Here is a 13,068-nt window from a genome sequence, read left to right as displayed (position 1 = left end):
GTACAACGATTTATAATTTTTAAAGAAATCCTCTGTATAGAACTGAATACTTTGAGAAATGTAAGACAGAAAATTCTGACTGAATTAATTTCAACAGTAGGGACATTGATACACTCACCCAGTAAGAAGACCAGGGTTCAGATCTTTAGAATCACTGTGATTCTCTTAGTTCACACCGCACATTGTTTCTTGGATCCCACATCAGCCTCTTCCTTGAGTTTGCTCTTTCAGTTTGCTGGAGTAGATAACTTAGGAAGGATACATGGAGCAAATTTTCTAAGTTCTTGAATGTCTACAAATATTCCTGTTTTACTCTCACAATTGATTAACAGTTGGCTAGGTCTAAATTGAAAATCTAGGTTACAAATGTTCTTCCTCAAAATATTGAAGTCATTTATCCATTGCCTGTTGGCATCCAGTGATACTGCTGAGAAATTTAAAGCCAGCTTTATTCTTTTCACTTACGTATAACTTGTTTTTTCTTGCACTGACTTTTAGGATCTTCTTTTTAACCTTAATCTTCTGCAGTTTTGACTTTCTAAATTGGGATTTATCATTGTTTTACCCTATTCAGACCTCATTGATCCCTTTCAATCTGAAAATTGAATCTTTAGCCCTGGAGAATTTTTTCTAGTACATCTTTGATAGTTTTCTGTCCTCAATTTTCTGTACTGTCTCTTTCTGAAATCTGTTTTAGCGTTTGGAGCTTCCAGATCAATTCCTTATGTCATCTATACATTCTCTAGTTTTCTGTTTATCTCCCTAATTGTTCTAGATTCTAGAAAATTTCTTCAACTCATCTTCCTATCATTCTACTAATTTTTAAAAAATTAAATATTAATGCTTACATTAGTTAGGGCAACGCTATCTGCTGCTGTAATAAATAAACCCCCAAATTTCAGTGTCTTATCATAATAATCACTAACTTCATGCTAGCATAACTGTTTGAACACAGGGTCCCCTGTTTAGCAGGCAGGTAAATCAGAAGAATCAGAGATTTGGACTCTTTCCAAATCTGACTTCTGACTCTGCCATCCTCCAAGGCCTCACATCCCCTTGCATTCAGCCAGAAGAGGGAGGAAGATGACGAAAATCTTATTCTCAACAGCCTTGACAAGCAAATGTCACATGTCTCTTCTGCTCACATTCCAACTGGTGAAAATAGTCATTTGGTCCCACTAGATGCAATAGGGAGGAGTAGGGTGCACTGTAAAATGTAGTTCCTGGTTAACAACTCCTTCCCCATAATAACTATATACTTGGGAAGGAGGAACACAAATTTTGTGTTCAATTGATGACCATTAGCAGTCTTTGCTGTAGTAATTATATATATTTTTTATTTTTGTGAACTCAGTCATGTTCTCTGATTGTTCCTTGCCTAGAGTATACTTATCTCTTTTGTTCATAAGTGATTGCATCTTTTTCTTTTTTTTTTTTCTTTTTTTGAGACAGAGTCTCTCTCGACCACCCAAGCTAGAGCACAGGAGTGCAGTGATGCCATCTCAGCTCACTGCAACCTCTGCTTCCCTGGTTCAAGCAATTCTCATGCCTCAGCCTCCCAAGTAGCTGGAACCACAGGCACACACCACCATGCCTGGGTAATTTTTGTATTTGTGTTAAAGAAAGAGTTTTGCCCGAGCAGGTCTCAAACTCCGGGCCTTAAGCAGTCTGCCCACCTCGGCCTCCCGAAGTGCTGAGATTACAGGAGTGGCACTTTTGTCTAAGATTGGCTATTCTTTGTTATTTTGGCCATTCTTTTTTAAAATTATTTTTATTTTGCAGTTTTGAAGCCAATTTTATCTTGAATACTTGTTCCCAGTGATTTCGGCCACTCTCATTCATGCTGTTGTTTCCTTTGTTCTGGAGATCCTTGTTTATGTATATTAAAGAATTGAGATGTAGGTTGATTATTCTGAGTAGATGGATTGAGTTCAACTACTGTGGGCTTGTAGGCCTAATACCCCCAGCAGCCCTCTTTCTTGGCGGGAGAGCTGACATCTTTGTACAAGGGTGGTCTTATCCACTAGCAGTTTCACTCTAGGTTACTTGGAATCAGAATGGGAGAGTCAGCAGCCGCAGACCACAAGCTCCACGTGGACCAGGAAAAGAAAGACTACTCTGGGTCACCACTCCCAATTAAGAAGCCTTGGTTACTCCAGGAAATTCATCTTTAGAGAAGAACATCTAGATGTTTTCCTAGGGAGTTTGCTGGTCATTCTGTGAACAGGACAGGACAGGAGAGGGTGGATGCAACCAGCAAAGCCTTCCACAGATGAATCATAGATTAACCCACCTCTTTGCAATTACTCTTTCCCCTTCTGCCCTCCTTACCAACACCAAGCTGCAAGTGCGTCCAGGTTTTAATCAGCATGCCAATCCTACCTGCACTGCAGCCTCACCCAGCAAATGCTTAAGCCTGGACCGCTTCCCCCACTGTTACCTCTGTGAACGTGCTGCCATTCATCCTATCTGATGTGCTGTAACCTCTCAGCTGATGAACCTGCCCACTCCCATATATTTGCCACCAGGTATTCATTGTTTTATATACTTTCCAACTATCGTTTTGATGATGGCCAATGAGGGGGAAAGTCTCCATTTGCCAGCCTCTGCAAAATTAGAAAAATACTGGTAAATGTCCTTTGGAGAATATCACCAAGTTTTATGAGAAAGGAGGGCTAAGAAAAATAAAAAGCAGTGGCTGATAGCATTCTAAAAGGATGTTGGTCAGCTTTGGGGGGAAATTATCTTTCAATTTACAGGGACTGACTTCATACATTCATTTATTCATTCTTTTTTTGTAATAAATACTGAAAGTTTATTATTTACCACAGGCTATGCCAGGTAGCAAGGCAAGAACCGTGAACAAAAACGGTCTTCTAGTCCCATCCTCAAGGAATTTAGAATTTATGGGTAAAATTACCATGTGAAATTTGAATTTATTTGCACACTGTTAGAAGTTCAGGACACTAAGAGAGCACATTAAAAAAAAAAGAAAAGAAGAGAAACCAGACTTTGTATGTCATGGAAGGACTACTGGGGGAAGTAATCTGAGAAATAAAATAGAATCAACCACATTAAGGCATGGGGTGGGGTGGGATTGAGTGTTCCAAATAGGGGAAATAGTATGCTAGAGCCTCAGAAGTGGCTCCCACCTGCCCATACAAAAAACTTCACACATGAATATTGACTGTGCTCGGAATGCCCTCCCATCTACCACTCCCAATCCACCAACTGTGGCAAAATTCTCAACTCAGGCACTCACCCACTCTTTGAGAAACTCATGGAATCTTCCCCCACAGGTCTAGGCATTTTCTTCCATTGGTTCTTTATATGTTCTATGGTTTTAGCAATGGGCACACTGTAAAAGTGTTGGGTTCCTCCTTGTATCTATCACCAATCTAAATTCCCTGAAGTCAGGAGTTGTGTTTTATTTACATTTATGTCTACTGCACTGGCATAAAGAGTGAATGCCAAGGGCTAGGTAGACAATTGATATATCTTGAATGCTGAATGATGAATAAATGGAATGAATGAAGTGACAGAATTAGGACAATATATTGCTTACCCTCAGTTGTATACAAATTTAGTGTGACTCAGAAAAAAAAGTCGAGAGTTATAATGAATGATTTACATATTCACTTCTATAGGACCTTGGTATAAGCACTAATAAAAGATAAGGCTGTGGAGATCTCCCCTAAAACTGCTGCCACCTATAATAATACAGCATGCCAACTTAGTGTTCACATTCTGAGATAAATTAGCAGGAATAAGGAAAGTCTTTATTAGGATACCTATCATAATACCAGCTTTACCTCTCCTATTTTCCTTACCTCTTCAGGCTAAGTAGACATCTGAGAAGGGATAAATTCCCTCTGGATATGTGTAAGTTCCCTGCCCATGACATAAATTTTCTTCAGATGGGACTACGGAGGCAGGGGAATGAGAGTTGAGGTTGATCTAATCAATTCAGCCTAAATTACAGGTTCTTCTCACTATATATCAGCAAGTTTTATCAATGGATAAAAATAGATACTGCTACAATGGGTATACACGATGTTATGATGATGCACATCAGAAGGAGTTTTGGCATAAGTGAAGCAAGACAGAAGATCAACTGCAGGAGAGTAATGGGTAAGACCCATAGCACATAATCAAGCAGACACCGAAGAAATATCAAATATTTACTGCAAAGTGTGAGAACATTGTCGCATGGGTATTTAAGAAAACACAAGCATAGCCAGGACAAGAAGCAACTCAGCTCAAAAGTAACCCAGTGCTGAAGGACAACCAGGTGAATAGGGCTGGAGCTACAGCGACTGAATAGACACTGGGAGACTGTGCTGTATGCTAGCAACCTTTGCTTTGCTCTCTTTTTTAGTGTTCAACTCTGTATCTTCAGCACAATAAAAAACTGAGAACAATGGCTAGTCTAATATTTGCACTTTTCTGCTAATATATTTGGGTAGATAAAATACATCTTTAGATTTCTAACTCTGTATTTAATCACCAACACTAAGTAATTATTAAACTTCCATAATTGAAAATAATCTCTATTATTAGAGTGACCATGCATCCTACTTTGCTTTGAATACTCCTAGTTTATATCTATTATCCCAGATCCAGCACAGCTTAACATTCATCCTATAATTTTCATTTTTTAGCAAAGCCTGAAAATATAGTAAGATGAGTTTGGTAATTCCCACTTTGTACGTCTAGCTTCTGCGAGGGTCTTGTCTAATAGTACGTAGTGGACAGTGTTCTGATTAACACATGGTTTAATCTGACAGATGATAAGTGGTAGCTCAACTTCTTTTTCCTTTCCCTTTCAAGACACATGGTGCCAACACCTTCTTTTCAAGGACAGCATGCACTCCCTGATAAAAAAAAGGAGGCTTGTAATAGGTGGCGAGGGACCGCTAACTCCCCTGATCTCAGGCAGCAATGGGAGAAGTATTCACTGTTGCTGCCCCTTCTGGCCACTTGGTGTATCAGCAGCTAGCTGTGCTGTGACCAGGACATTGCCCAAAGCCACAGCCTGTGAGTTGCAGGAAGTCATCAAGCCACCACTCAGTAGGATGGTAGGAATTGTCAGAAATCATACTTTTGGAATATGTAAACTATGTACAGGCAATATAGACCTTACTGTCATAACATAGACCACAGAGAGAATCGTCTGAACACTTTTTTTCAGGGGTGTGGTATTTATAGTATGTATGATCTAAATCTACAATTATGTATGTACTTTACTGTTTAGTAATGCTTTGTTTTATTTTGTCCCTTTCAAAGAAATAATCTCAAAAAGTGTAACATTTAAAGAAATATTAAATATTGAATTTTCATGTCTTAAAAAAGTTGATGCTGAAGATGCAAATTGCACAAATTATTGGTGCGCATTTACCGTCTACCTGAAATCTACCAGAAGGCACACGTATTCTGAAGATGCATTAGCATTTAATTCAAAAGTTAGTGATTATTTTAAGAAGACTATTTCGAAAGATGTCAATTTAACAAGTATATACAGCTGCAGAAGTTTCATAATCAACTCTGAGAAGCATGACTTTTCATTTGGATCAATGTTCTAATAAAATTAAGAAACCTCTGGAGCAGAACTCTAGTTAAGATTGGTTGTAGTAACCTATTATTCATAAAGTGTGTCCCAACATGCTTAGATATCAAAATAGAAGCAGTATTTAAAGCAGCTAAATTATAAATCTTTGTGACAACATTCGTGTTTAATTTTTTTTACGTTTCAGTATGGCAGTGCATGTTTTCTCTTTTTACTACAAAGGACATTCTGAATGTTTATGTCCCACTAAAAACTATATATAGAAATTCGAACCCCAAAGTGATGGTATTAGAAGGCGGGACTTTTGGAGGGTGATTAGGCTGTGATAGTAGAACCCTTATAAATCGGATTAGTTTCTTTATAAGGGACTCCAGAGAGACAGATCCTTCACCTCTTCTGCCATGTGAGGACATAGCAAAAAAGTGGCCATTCATCTAGGAACCAGGATACAGCCCTCCACCAGACACCAAATCTGCTGGCACTTCGATTTAGGACTTCTCAGCCTCCAGAACTGTGAGAAATAAATTTCCATAGTTTATAAGCCACCCAGTCTACGGTATATTTTTTATGGCAGCTCCAACAGACTAAGACACTGATCATCAGATTTGTAAAATGTTTTCATTTTTAAAGAATTAATTTGTAGATCAACCTAAGTATCTTACAGTGGTATTGAAACTTTTTGTAAAACAGTCCTCCAAATTGAGGTTGAATTTTGTTTGAAAGAAGTTGCAATTTTTTATTCAAAATGTTTGACACATGCACCAGTATGTTCATCCCAATACTATTCACAACAGCAAAGGCAAATCAACCTAAATGCCTGTCAATGACAGACTGGATAAAGAAAATGTGGTACATATACACCATGGAATTCTATGCAGCCATATAAAAGAAGAAGATCATGTCTTTTATGGGAACATGGATGGAGCTAGAGGTCATTATCGTTAGCAAACTAATGCAGGAATGGAAAACCAAATACTGCATGTTCTCACTTCTAAGTGGGAGCTAAATGATGAGAACTCATGAACACAAAGAAGGGAAAAACAGACACTGGGGCCTACTTGTGGGTGGGGGGAGGAAAGAGGGAGAGGAGAAGAAAAAATAACTATTGAGTACTAGGCTTAGTACCTGGGTGATGAAATAATCTGTACGACAAACCCCTATGACATGAGTTTACCTATATAACAAATCTGCATATGTACCCCTACACCTAAAATAAAAATTAAAAAATAAAATAAAATAAAACTGCTTTCATTAAAAAAAATTTAAAGGAACACCAAATAATTTCAACTTTTGAAATGGATAGCAAATTGTAACTATTGAAAGAAAAAGTTGACACCAGAAAAATGATGAAATTTAACCCCACAAAAGCAAAGGAAGAACTGAACAAACTAGGTGATAGGAGATGAAAGGCATAAAACATTTAATTTTGAAATTCTATAATTACACTTTGGAATATGTTGACCTCTGGGAAGAATCTTGTGATGGGGCTTCCTTTTTTACTATTGGATAATCTTATATTCTGTACTGGAATAGAACTATGTTGAGGTAGCCTTCAAATGTGCAGATAATTTGTTGACAAGTTTTGTTTTGTAAAATTATTTTTTGAAGAAATGGATGCAAAAAGATAGTACATGTGAAAACATTTAATATAAAATATTTATATATTTAAATACTTTTAAATGGTTTCAAGAATATCTTCCAATCAGCAGACACTCTCTGAGTTTACCACTTACCCCAATACCTGAGGAATTTTCTCAATTAGAAATAGTACTGTCTATAAAGAAAAGTCAGTTGAAGTTATCAACAACTCTAAATTTATTAACCATAAAATGTAGCTTTGAGGGAGATTGCAGTCAACTTTTTTTTTAAAAAATTTGAATAATAAACCATATTAAAAAGTCTTCTTTAGAAAAATACTTATAGTATTAGAGATTGACACAATCAATAAATGAAATTTGCACTCATTCATGTATGTAAAGATATACCAAAAATAATGACTGACCTATGTTATTTTCTGTGTTCACAGAACCAACATAAAGATATTTTATCTTACTTTAAGTATATGGTACTTGTTCCTTGTATTTTTTTAAAACATTCACCTTTTTTGGAAGTAATTGTTGAATAGAACTAATTCATATATTCTCCCATATCATAAACCCATTCGTAAGTTTATAAATGCATATTTTGAAAGTTATATCGTCTATATTATTTTAGTACTCCCTTCCACTCTACCAACTTTACACTTACCTCATGGGCAAGTCTTGTTTCTCACGGACAAAGTGGTAGACAATTTCTCTCTCAATGTAACAAGGAGAGCCTCTATCTCAGAGCTCCTGCCCCTAGTGGCTGTATTGTCCTGAAACAGTCGTGATTTAGGGACTTCCCAGAAAATGGAACAGACGCTAGCTGGAGCCTCATCCTAGATTTTAGAACATTAACTCGCGGAAACATATAAACTCCAAGCTGGAAAGAAACTAAAGAAAGAATGCGATTTAGACCTGTCCTACAACTGCAACTTCCACTCTTAGATCAGTATAGTGCACCAGAAAAATCAGCCTCAACTCTTTTTCCAAACAGTAGATCTTGGAAACTAGAGGGGGAGCAGTTTCTCAATAGAGGCATCACATTAGCAAATGTAATTTTATGGACACACTAGGCCTTCACTGCAGGAGTAAGTGCCCACTTTATAAAATGTATATTCTGTAACCATGCAGATTTTTGCAAAAATAAATGTATTTTTAAATAAAGTCATTCATAGAATATAGATATGTTAAGTATCTCTCAATGTGTTCTCTCAATCAAACATATTGGTTATAAAAATTGGAATTCATCAGCATATTACACATTTATGAGAATCTGCCTTCTCTACAGAGGGCAAAGGCACAGGACAGATGGCAGGTGTGGGACTGGCTCAAGCTGGGAGAAAGTCTTGATTGGGAACTTTAAATCAATACCAAAAAGGATACATTTAAAATTTCTATTACATACAGAAATAATGGCTTTTTGAACATGTTTATAAAACTTAACAGTCAGTGTAAAAATTATGGAATTAGCATTTCCAAGTCCTTTTATTTGGTATCTTAAACAGCGGGATTGTTTTATTAAGCAGAGAACTGATTTTAGACATACTGTTTTTAGATGTTTCTCTTTATTGGAGCATATCCTATTTGTCAATTTTTAAGAGGGCTGCCTTATCTGAAAATATGTACCCTTCTGAATGTGGACTTGATTGCAATATTAATAAACCACCAGAAACGATAAACATTTTCAAGAGGTAGTAGAGGATATGAAAGTAGATTTTCTACTCTTTGAATAAGTTCATTGTCTTTTCTAACATACTGTAGAGACAGGAGGAGCAATCTGTGGATAGCAAAGCTTTAAGTTCTTTCAAACACAATTGTCTTTCCTTAGCTATGAGTCTTGTCTACAAGGAAATCTACTAGAAAAAATAATATTAAAAGCCTATTATGCATCGAATGATTTGCATACCTAATTTTACTAATTTCTACTGAAAAGAATCATTTTTAAGATGAGGAAATTTCAGCTTACAGAGGCTGAGTAGCTGGCTTGAAGTCTCCCATATAGTAAGCAATGGAGTGAGATGGCAAACCCAAATGTATGCGACCCCAGGATGCATCCTCCTTCATCCCATCACACAGCCTTCTACCCAGGGTCTTTGCACATCTATTCTTTATTCAGATCTCACCTGGAATGATAATGATGTGCAGGGAAGAGAGGGAAAGACACACGTTTGAAAGCCTTCATGAGACTCAATTGCCCATGTTCACCGTAAGCTCAAGGCAAGACCATGTCTGTATTATTCATTCACCACTATATACTAAGTACCCCATTCTATACACATGGCATATAGAGGCCAGCAATATTTAGAGGGATTCGATAATTTTTGTTATGTTTTGAAAGTCATGAGTAAAAATCGTAGTTGGTGAGGGGAATGGAGAGAAAGACTGAAACTGTATTTTTGACCCTATTGGCTCACAGTTGAATTAAACTTTCCACCGTTTTTCCACTCATTCATTCAATAAATACTTATTTTCATGAGTTCTGGGCATGAGGGATATAATAGTAAACATGTTGTCATCCTCATGGAGCTGACATTCTCAGCAATCAAGAAATCTCACAATCAGTTTTGAGTCCCTGCAGCTGCCCTGTGAGATAGGTGAAGTGGGTGTTATTTATAACTTGCTGACTCTCTCCCATGTTGCAAACATGTCTAACTCATGCAATTTTCTTCAACAAAGTACATCAATGGCTCAGATAACTGAACATGTATTTTGTTATTCCAGATTCCCTTTTGTTCTCAACACAACATAATAATTTTGTATTATTTTATTCACTAATATTCCTAACAGTGATGCACACATGCATACACAAACATACACACCCTGCTACCACCGACCCCGATTCCATCCCTTCCTACTCTTCCACCACAGTGCTTAATTGAGAATTATCATTACTGTGTGTGATGTGCTTATATGGTAGACACCTGGGCCTTGTTTTATATTATTTTTAGTCTTTCCAGTAACCTCAGGAAGTAGGTATTACTATCCTGGATTTACAGATGGAAAAACTGCAGTTAAGGAGATGATTTTACTCAAGACTGCAAGGCTAGTTAGCAGTTGAGTTCAGGTACCCACGCAGACCTGTCTTGGTCCTGTCTGTGTTTTTTTCACTACGTCATGGCTCTGGCAGGTTTTCTCAGATACGATTCTCTTCTGCCTTTAATCCGTTCTCCACAGCTTCACCAAAGTTCTATTTTCAAAGCACAGGTTTGATCCTGTAGCTATCCTCACAAAGTATTAATGGATCAGCTCAGCTTTTAGGATAAAACGTGAAAACCTCTGCATGAAATGCAGGGTCCTTCCTGACTGTCCCCAGACTCCTTTGCCAGGGCCTCCCAGGCTGCTGTTCCCAGCCAAGTGTTTCTTCCCACAACACAGTTGTCCTTTTCATGGCTGTTTGTTCACATACTTCATCTCTGCCCTATCCTTTTTCTCTCTCTCTCTAGCAAAACCCCACTCTTCCTTTCATACCTACTTCAAAGGATTCCTCTTTTTTTGTTTTTTTTTTTTTTTTGGAGACGGAGTTTCGCTCTTGTTGCCCAGGCTGGAGTGCAATGGCGCGATCTCGGCTCACCGCAACCTCCGTCTCCCAGGTTCAAGCAATTCTCCTACCTCAGCCTCCCGAGTAGCTGGGATTACAGGCATGCACCACCACGCCCGGCTAATTTTGTATTTTTAGTAGAGATGGGGTTTCTCCATGTTGAGGCTGGTCTCGAACTCCTGACCTCGGGTGATCCTCCCACCTCGGCCTCCCAAAGTGCTGGGATTACTGGCGCGAGCCACCGCGCCCGGCCAGGATTCCTCTTTTGGAAAGCCCTCTGTGGCTTCTCCAGAGAGTTACTCCCTCTTCTAGGCACCCATGGTGCCGTGTATTAACAGAGTCATTTGTCACATGGATTTGCTTACTTGTTATCACCTTTGTTTACTTGTCTTCCCCTTTCTCCCTTACTTTCCCCTGCACCACTACAGTAGACTCCTCAAGGGCCGAACCAAGTTTCTATTTGCCTGTATTCCTGGAGCATAGGCCTGGCCGTGTCACACAGTAAGGTCTGAGAAATCCTAAGTGAATGATAAGTGAAGCTTTCTTTCATGCTCCTTCCTCAACCCAGCTGAAGGATGGCCAGAAGGGATCCCCACAACTGCGAGAAGAGCCAGCCTCCAGGGTGGTGGTGGCCCCGGCCAACCTCGAGATATTGCCCAGTAGAAATGTAATTTTCAGATTGTCTTGATGTGACTTGATCATGTGATAACTGACTGATTGTGTAATGCAAAACAGTCTGGCTATGAATAGGCCACTCTCAGAGATGAAACGTAAATGAGAGACTGTCTGCATAATCAGTGTATAAATGCAAGCAGGGTACCCGCATTCCTTTTTATTTTTAAAGAGCTGAAATGAGAAGAGCTTCCCCCTCCCAAGGCAATCTCTCTCAGTCTCTCTCTCTCTCTCTCTTTCTTTCTCTCTCTGTTTTCTTCTCACTAGTAAGCTTTGAATAATTTGGTGGAAAGGTGTGATATTGCTCTCACAGACAAATAACCAAAAAGTCATAATGTTGATGTGATTATATCTCACCGACTAAAAGGAATTAAAGGTAGATTATTTTTATTAGTTTACTGATCCTGGCCATCCAAAGCCTCATAACTGCTCAATACATCATGCTAGTTAATCATTCTTGTCGTTATCTTTAATGTCTTATTAGCGGGCTTCATTCATCTGGTTTTTATCTGTTTCATTGGAAGCAGTTTTAATCTCATTTCAGCGGCACTGATGATAAGCCTGTTAGTTTGCACAAATTGGTTTTGGTGACAATGTGTAGATAGCAATAATGTGTGATTTCCAACTGGAAAAGAGAAATCTATACAGGTCCAAAAAGGCAGGTGGAGACAGCAAAGGAGCCGAGAAAGTTGGAGACGGTGCCCTCAGTTTCCTAACGGAAAAGTAGAGAAGGTGGAAAAGAAAGTGAGAGAAAAATAAAACAGGAAACTCAGATAAATTGCTATGGCCCTCCCCCCACCACCACCTTTCGCCCAGCCACAGGACTCAGGAATGCTAGCTGTGATAGCTGCATCATCAGACCACTGGGCAACCTAATTTAGTCGACACTGTCCCATTGCAGAGGTAGAAGAAGGCAGCATACGCCCAACCCTCAAGATTCCACTGAGAGTCTGTTCTCTATACAACCAGACATCATCCCTCACAGACCTTCTCGAGTCTTCCCTCCTGCTCTGGGAGACTTAAAATGAGGCTGTCTTTGTGCAATTTATCCAGCTAATGGAGCAGCTTGATCACTTCCACCCAACATTAGATTGGCCTGACACTGGCCCTCTTAGAATAAAGGAGACAATAAGCCCATCAGGCTCGGACTCAAAATTGCATTAAGTGCAGATATTAAAGTAAATACAGTTTCCTCTGGTTCCCAGATTACAAGTCATCTTCTGGCAAGGGGAAAAATCAATAACCCACCCATCTGAGCAGGAAAGCTTGGAATGGATATCTGATTTAAGAAGGCAGCCTCTCTTGAATTTCCTGATTCCTTCGCTTCTGGGGCCCAGGTACCAAAGCCAGGAAATGAGGCTTTGTGTGTATTACAGCATGGGCCCCTTTCTTGGGAGCTCTGATCTGGAGGCAGGTGTCTGAAAAGATATAAAACCAGAATCACCCTGCAAATGGACTGAACTCTGCATCTGATACACCCTTCACAAATTTAAGAAAACAAAAAAGGAAAGGAAGCATTTCAAGGGAAATGTGTGTCATAATAGGCTTCAAAATCACTTGTCTCTGAGACAAACAAATACTAGCCGAATACAGACAGTCGATTATGTGGTGGTGTTTGGGGCGGGAGAGTGCTCATATTATTCCAAAATCCCAAACTGCCAAAACACTTTGCAGTTGCATTTTCAGTCCCTCTGCTTTTCTAGGAACGT

General features: G+C 38.8%; 2 long non-coding RNA genes across 2 annotated transcripts in view; one reads left to right on the top strand and one right to left on the bottom strand.

Moving 5' to 3' along the window:
- LOC129458502 (uncharacterized) overlaps window positions 1-13,068 on the bottom strand; it is a 755,613-nt gene that overhangs the window by 655,770 nt on the left and 86,775 nt on the right. The window lies entirely within an intron of this gene.
- On the top strand, window positions 2,352-4,423 carry LOC129458366 (uncharacterized). The gene is made up of 2 exons (XR_008649600.1): window positions 2,352-2,528; window positions 3,839-4,423. It is a non-coding gene; the product is annotated as an uncharacterized lncRNA (long non-coding RNA).

The sequence above is a fragment of the Symphalangus syndactylus genome, chromosome 19, assembly GCF_028878055.3.
Source record: "Symphalangus syndactylus isolate Jambi chromosome 19, NHGRI_mSymSyn1-v2.1_pri, whole genome shotgun sequence".
Taxonomy (NCBI): Eukaryota; Metazoa; Chordata; class Mammalia; order Primates; family Hylobatidae; genus Symphalangus; species Symphalangus syndactylus.
The sequence above is the reverse complement of the archived record's forward strand: the minus strand, read 5'-3'. Positions and strand labels throughout refer to the sequence as shown.